This window comes from Rhinopithecus bieti, unplaced genomic scaffold (genome assembly GCF_001698545.2).
Source record: "Rhinopithecus bieti isolate Rb0 unplaced genomic scaffold, ASM169854v2 scaffold_33374, whole genome shotgun sequence".
Taxonomy (NCBI): domain Eukaryota; kingdom Metazoa; phylum Chordata; class Mammalia; order Primates; family Cercopithecidae; genus Rhinopithecus; species Rhinopithecus bieti.
In genome coordinates this window covers 1,048,329-1,055,669 of record NW_016814428.1, presented here as the reverse complement: position 1 = coordinate 1,055,669, position 7,341 = coordinate 1,048,329, and positions in this window count along the sequence as shown.

Below are 7,341 nucleotides of genomic sequence, written 5' to 3'. Positions count from 1 at the left end.
TTCCATTTAGGAAGAACCTCATACATATCTGGGATTCTCTCAAGTTGAGCTCACCTTTCCAGAGGGTCAGCACAGTCAACTTTCTCAGCTACCCCATAGCTCTCTCTTGACCACCTTATCTGTCACACAGATACACACACTCACAACCTTACGGCTAATTTAATCTCTTTTTATTATTTCCTGTCTGTCAACTTAATCTAAGTGAATTATCCTGGACATTTGTTACCCTTGGGCCACTATCTACTGTGGAGATCAAGAAAGGGAAAGATTTACTTCCAGTAGAGATGGGAGGGACACATTGATGGCTTCCATCTCTCCACCCCTTCCTGACTTCCCTGGATCACATAGGGGTGGGGTGGTGGAGGAAGACTACCTCTCATTGCTACACTCACCTGGGCTTTCTTTCCACCACCTTGGGCCTGGGCCTGCATTGTAGTGTTTTACTTACATAACTTTTTGAAATCAACACACCCCCATTATCCCCAGGGCACATCCCCAGTGCGCCCAGAGGTTTCACTGATCACATTTACCTGTCAGAACTGTTCCTACCCCGCCCATGACCTCGTGCCCTGGGATAAAGAGTGTAGGAAGTCCCTCTCCATTTCAGTTCCGAAGGGATGCCCACGTTTCCTGTCCCAGGATGAGTGACAGTTCTTTTAGTGGAAACAACCACCACCACCCCACCCCGCCCCAGCTTTATTATGAATGCAAACCTTACCCTTGCAGTTTCTGGCAATCTTGATCTAGAGACAGCAAATGAATCTGCTATTATATAAATCCGCCATTATTTAAATTAGATCTCTAGTCAGGAAAGCTGATCTCATCCCTTACACTCTGCCTGCCTGGAAGAAGGCAGCAGTGTCCTGCATGCTCTTCCATGCTTTGCCAGCCAGAGCTCCCCCAGAAGCAGCTTTCCTGTGATACCTCCCGGGGCACAAAATTTCTGATGCCACCAGGCTGAGGGTTAGCATTTTGCTAAGCTGAATTTTCATATTCAAACAAGGTGGGAACGGAACACAGCTCATTTGTTTTACTTTAGGAAGAATTAAAAGGTAAGATTTCTTTCTGAGACATTTTGCAAACACTGGCAATTTCCATCGATGATTCTCAGTGGTTTCAGTAGTTGACTTGCAGACCTTAGAGGAAAAACAAGGTGACCAGCTGGGTCACACAGATGTATTCAAGTTAACCAGAAGAACCCAAAATGTTACAGCTCCAATGTGGAAGTTTTTATCACAAGAATTGTTAGAGACCCGCTCTTTGCTATTTGCTGGAATAAATCCCTACCCCCAGGCAGCATGTGTGAAGATTTAAGTCAAACCTGCCACCCAGTGCAAAAATAACCCCAGGCCACACTTCCCCAAGAAAATACAGTGATGACAAATAAAATACAATTGCTATTTTGTAGAACAGCTTCCATAAGTCTCTCTCGGTTCTGGGGAAATGAGCAAGATGTTCTTTGTGAAGTTCACACTGATTAGACCAAATGCAGCCAAAGGAAATCTTAGGTCTCTTCCATCTTTCTACACCCAATCTCTGGTGGATAAGGCAGGGTTGCAAATAGACTAAAATATACAATCACTATAATTTCAGGAAGTGAAATATCTGAAATGACCCCTTGGAGAAATTACAAATAGAAATATGTGACTTAATTAAGTGAGAAGCCAATTCTGTGGAGGAAAGGATTGTTTGGCAGTCACTAATGGAAGAAATTTACAGCACTCACTACCTGGTCTCAGCTCACAGGGTGGTTGGCAGAGTGAGGTCCCAAGGGGCCACATGAGGCTGGTGTAGAGATAGGATTGGCTGCTTGTTCTGGTAAAGTAAATTGGTCTAACTCTACAGCTCTCCAAATTGTCAGACTTGAAATCCAAGATGTTCGGGTTCCCTAATGTTCATGATAATGATGTAAAGGAACATCACCCTGTATTAGGAAAATCAGAGTGCTAAACGGCTAGGCCAAGGTATATGACTTAGGGTGTTACCCATTCTTTCTGATGGAAGAGCCCCCCTGAAATCTGTTTTTTTGTTTGTTTGTTTGTTTATTTATTCAACAAATGTTACTTGTGAGCTTACTATCCTCCAGACACTATTCTATGCATTGGAGCTACATCAATGAACTAAAGAAGAAAAGGCTCCTTTTGCCCCCATGAAGCTTGTATTTTAGTTGAAAGAGACATATAGTACTGAAGTAGATGTCCAGCAGATTTTGTGTCAATCACTGTGATGGAGGATAAATAAAGCAGGACAAGGAATACAGAGTGATGGTGGCCCAGTGAACAGAGACATTAATAAAGCAAGGAAAACAGCCGTGGGGAAGAGGGTCTAGAAATGGCCATAAAAATGTCCACTATGTCTGTAGGATATCTCTCATCTCCATGCTGTTGCAACAAAGGGAGGAGCTTAGAAACTCCCTGATGATACCAATAAGAAAGTTATTGAGCCCTGAATATGTGCCAAGCACTATGCTATGCCATGTATTTTGTCAATCAATCCATTTATTGACACCATAGTCAGAGAGGCCCAGAGAAGTTAGGTAATGTGCTGGAGGTCACACAGACAAGATGTAAGTGCTGGATTTGGGACCTGAACCTCGACTTTCCAGTGAACTCCAAACTTGATAAGAAATAATAACAGTTTTCATTTATTGGGAAACTGCTACGTCCAGGTATTGCATCTTGTGCTTTGCATATATTGAATAGATGTTGGGGTTCATAAGGGAAACCAATGTCACACATATGCCTACTACACTGGAGGTTTCTTTGTGGCTGATAACACACCCTGTCTACCTCTGGCATGCACCAAAGGTTAGAAAACAAGAGCACCCCTTCCATTAAAATACTCTCAGCCTTATTACACAGTCTGCTCAATGAACCACCAGTGTCCCGATCTACCTCTCCGGCCTCATCCTTCACTAGCCTCTCCTTGGTCACATTGCTCCAACAGCACTGGCCTCCTTGTGGTTCCTTGAATATGCCAAGCACACATCCGCCTCAGGGTCTTTGGACTTGTTATTCCCTTTGCCTGGAACACTTGTCCTGAGATACCCACATAGCTGCTCCTTCACATCATCCAGTTCTCTGCTCAAACGTCATCTTGAAAGGATGCATTTCCTGACCAACAGATGGAAACCAGTGCACACCCTGTGCTTGTCCTGTCACTTTCCACCTCCCTTACTCTGCTTTATTTTTCTGTACAGCTCTTATCACCTCTTGACACGTTTCACATTTGATTTTTGTTGTCTGCCCTTTCCTTGTTTGAAGCTCTGTTTTGTTTACCCGTTTCCCCAGCAACTAGAGAATAAGGCCTGGCATACAAAAGGCATTCAGTAAGCAATTTTTGATAAATTATTAAATCAAGGGAAATGTACCTAATTAGCAAGATCTGTGTATCTTGAAAAACGTTGTCAGGTTAACCGAGAAAAAGATGTAATACTCTTTTACATTCACCATGCTTTTCTAGGCAAAGTGAATATTTTTTCACTGACAGTACAACATAATTCCATTGAGACAAACGTAATAGGGAGCCATTTCCCTGGACTCCTATCATCAGAGAGGCATTGCAAGGTGGAAGCCAGTGGTGTTCAGAGACAAGGAGCTTTCACCCCAACACAGTCCTGGGTGTTTTATTTAGATGACATTGAGGGAAGACTGATCAAAGGGTATGAAAAACTTTACATGTTCACAAACATGTTCCTGTTGCTTTCTACAAGTTAGGAGGCTACCTTAGTCATCCAGGAAAAAGATGTTGGTGTCTCAGATTAAGGTGATAATGAAAAAAATAAAGAGAATGTATTTGAAGCGTATTTTGTAGATAGAACCCAGGTTTACTGATGAATTGGAGGGAAGGAACAGAGGGAAATAGAAAATACAAAGTCAATTCTCAGGATTTTGGCTTCATCATGGTAGTTCCTGAAACGTATAAGACTAGAGGATGATAGGGGAAATCTACAGTTACCTTTTTTACGTTTGATAAGTTTGAAAAACCTGTCAGTTGTAAGTGGAGACATCAAAGCTTAGGGTAAATCTTTGAAACTGGAATAAATTTTGGACTCATTAGGACAAATATAATATTTAAGCCCTATGAATGGCTGCAGCCCCAAAATGGAGCTTTGATATGCAGCCTTCCAAAGCTAGGTCACAAAATGACTTAGCATGAGTTGATCTCAATCCTCTCTCTCTCTCTCTTTCTCTCTTTCTCTCTCTCTCTCTCTCTCTCTCTCTCTGTCTCTTTCTTTGTCAGGGCTCACGCTTGAAACCCTGTCATCACATCTTGAGGAAGCCCAGGTGTATTAGTCTGTTCTCATGCTGCTGCAAAGAACTGCCTGAGGCTGGGTAATTTATAAAGGAAAGAGGTTTAGTTGACTCACAGTTCCACATGGCTGGGGAGGCCTCACGAAACTTACAATCATGGTAATCTTTACATGGCAGCAGGGAAGAGAAATGCCGAACAAAGGGAGAAAGCCCCTATAAAACCATCAGATCTCGTGAGAACTCACTCACTATCATAAGAAGAGCAGCATGAGGGTAACCGTCCCCATGATTCAGTTACCTCCCATCAGTTCCCTCCCACAACAAGTGGGGATTATGGAAACTACAATTCAAGATGAGATTTGGGTGGGGACACATGGAGAGGCTCTCTGTGGATATTCCGACTGAGGTTTTGGCTTACAGTGAGCGTCGACTACTCCAGTTCCCAGTCTTTGAATCTTCCAGAGGAGGCCCCAGACATGGCAAGGAGGTAGGACATCCCTCTTCTGTCCTGTTTGAATTCCTGACTCACAGAATTAGTGGGCATAAGAAATGGTCGTTTTACACCACTGAATTTTAGTTTAATTTTTTACACACATAGTTGCTGGCACTTCTCTTTTGGGGCATGCTCCTTCATTTTCTTGAGCTAACATGTAAAAAGTCTGACTACAGTGAAACTGCCATACTGGACATTTCACATGGAGACCACATAGAGCTATAGAAAGATGCTGGAAGAGCCTCTGCTGTCGGAGTCCGATGTGTTTTGAGCTTCTCAGACTCTACTGCCAGACATGGGAATGGGTGAGCCTTCAGATGATTCTTGTCTACAGCCTCAAGCCACCCAGATGGTTCTACTGAATCCTGTCCAGTGAGAGGATTTGTGAGCTGTTATTGTTTTAAGCCACAAAGTTAGCGTGCTTTGATATGCAGCATTAGATAATTGCAACAGTGAACTTATCAAGGAAATGTAGCAATTAGCATGAGCTGCAGTAGGGGAAGAGTGAGTGAGAGGTGGGCAAATGAAAACAATGTGTAGTCACCTCTTTCAAGAGATTGAGTTGGAAATGGAAATCAATAACTGTGGTGGCAGTACGAGAAAGATGAGGACATAATTTTTTTCTAACATGGGAGATACTGAAGCATGTTTGCAGGATGTTGCAAATAATTCTGCGGAGAAGCAGATATTGATTTACAAGAGCAAAAGAATAGATCAAATGAACAAAGTCTTCGAGAAGCTTTAAGACTTCTTGAGAAGCAATAGTCATGAAATTGACCTCCCCTTACACTAGGTGAGAAGGAAAGGAAGATGGGTGTGTGTGGAGGTTTATAGATTTGTTGGTGATAAGGTGATGGTTTCCATCTGTGCTAGTCTTCTTGGGCTGCCGTAACAAAATACTATAGACTTGGTAGCAGAAATAAGAGATATTAATTTTCTCCCAGTTGTGGAGACAGGAAGTCCAAACCAAGATGCCAGTGGCATTGATGTCTGGCAAGGGCTATCTCCTTGGGTTGCAGATGACTGCCTTCTTGCTTTGTCTTCACATGATAGAGTGAACACTCTGGGATCTCTTCCTCTTCTTATAAGAGCACCAGTCCCATTGACTTAGGGTCCCACCCTAATGACCCCATGTAACCTTAACTACTTTCTAAGGGCCCCATCTCCAACTATAGTCACCCTGGAGGTGGGGGTGAGGGTATTCAACATATCAATTTTGGAGGAACACAGTTCAGTCCAGCACCATTCAATAGTTTCTACCTTCTTAATGAAGAATAGGGCAACATTGTTGCTGTTATTTAAGGGGGCTGGAGGGTTGATGTGAGGAGAGATGGGGTGGTTGAAATTATTATCTTAAAATGTAGCAATGTGGCATAAATCCTGGACTATGTTGAGTGTGTTGAGTGCACAGTAGAGGTTGGCCAGCTCAGCCAACCTGCCTTATTAAGAGGCATCATAGAGTCACATGGCAAAGAGTACGGATATATCCTGTGTTACTGGGAGAGAGTGAAGCGTTTGGAACAGTCATACAATCTACCACAAATACTTAGAGCTCCATGGGCTTGGTTAGGGTAATATTTTCTCAGAGAGTGAATTCATCCTTTTCTTCATTGGTTGATTCTCCTACTTGTTGCAACTTCCTCGGGGGAATCAACTCTCCTTGGTAAGAGCAAAAAGCATCCAGTTGGCAGTGTTAAAAGAAGCAAAAACTGGGCAAAACCAGGTTCAGAGTCTTCCCTGGAAGGTACATCAGAGATGTACATCAGAGACAGGGGCATGGCATCTAAGGGTGTTTAGAAGATAGTAGTTGTAATAATGGACTGTGTAATAGAGACTAAGAAAGGAAGGCAAAATAATAACAAAGTTATGGGGTCCTTGGATTGGTGGTCTTGATGAGGCTCAAAATACATTGCAGTGGAAGTTCTAGAAGGTCTAGAAAAATCTGACCTTCACAGTTTGATAAGATTTAGGCAAAATGTGTTGGAAGGGTGGAAAGTGTTAGCTAAAGAGTGCTGGATACTGTGTAAGATAGCTACTAGGGATGACAGAGTCCAAGGACTGTTGCTGGTGAAGAAAACCTGAGTACTTAGAAATACACTTGTTGGGATCAATGACGAAAGATGACCCAAAAGTTCAGAAAGGAATAGAGACTCTTCAGTCTATTTTAAGAGCAGATTGTATTACCTTAGACGTAAAACTTTTCCTATAAGAAAAATGGAACTGAAAAATCCTTTGAAAAGTTCCTCCTGAGAATTTTCATTTCCAAGTACTATAAAAAATGATTGCAGTGTCTCTTATATTAAGGTTAATACTGATGTTAAATGTGAAATATATGAAAACCTGTTGGAAGTCTCTGAAACGGAACTAATACACCTGTAGCTAGCTTACATAATGAGTCTCCCTTTGTTTTGTGGTATTTGGCCTCAGATAAATTGCTGATCTTAGCCCCTGCTCTGTTGCCTTCTACTTGCTGAGTCTTTGCCCATATAGCTTGATGAATCTTGTGGAGACAAACATAATGCCTGCCACTGCTGTAACTGACCTGGGGCTGGGAGTGCTCGTTTCAGCACTGAACACATTTTCTCATTTTTTCTG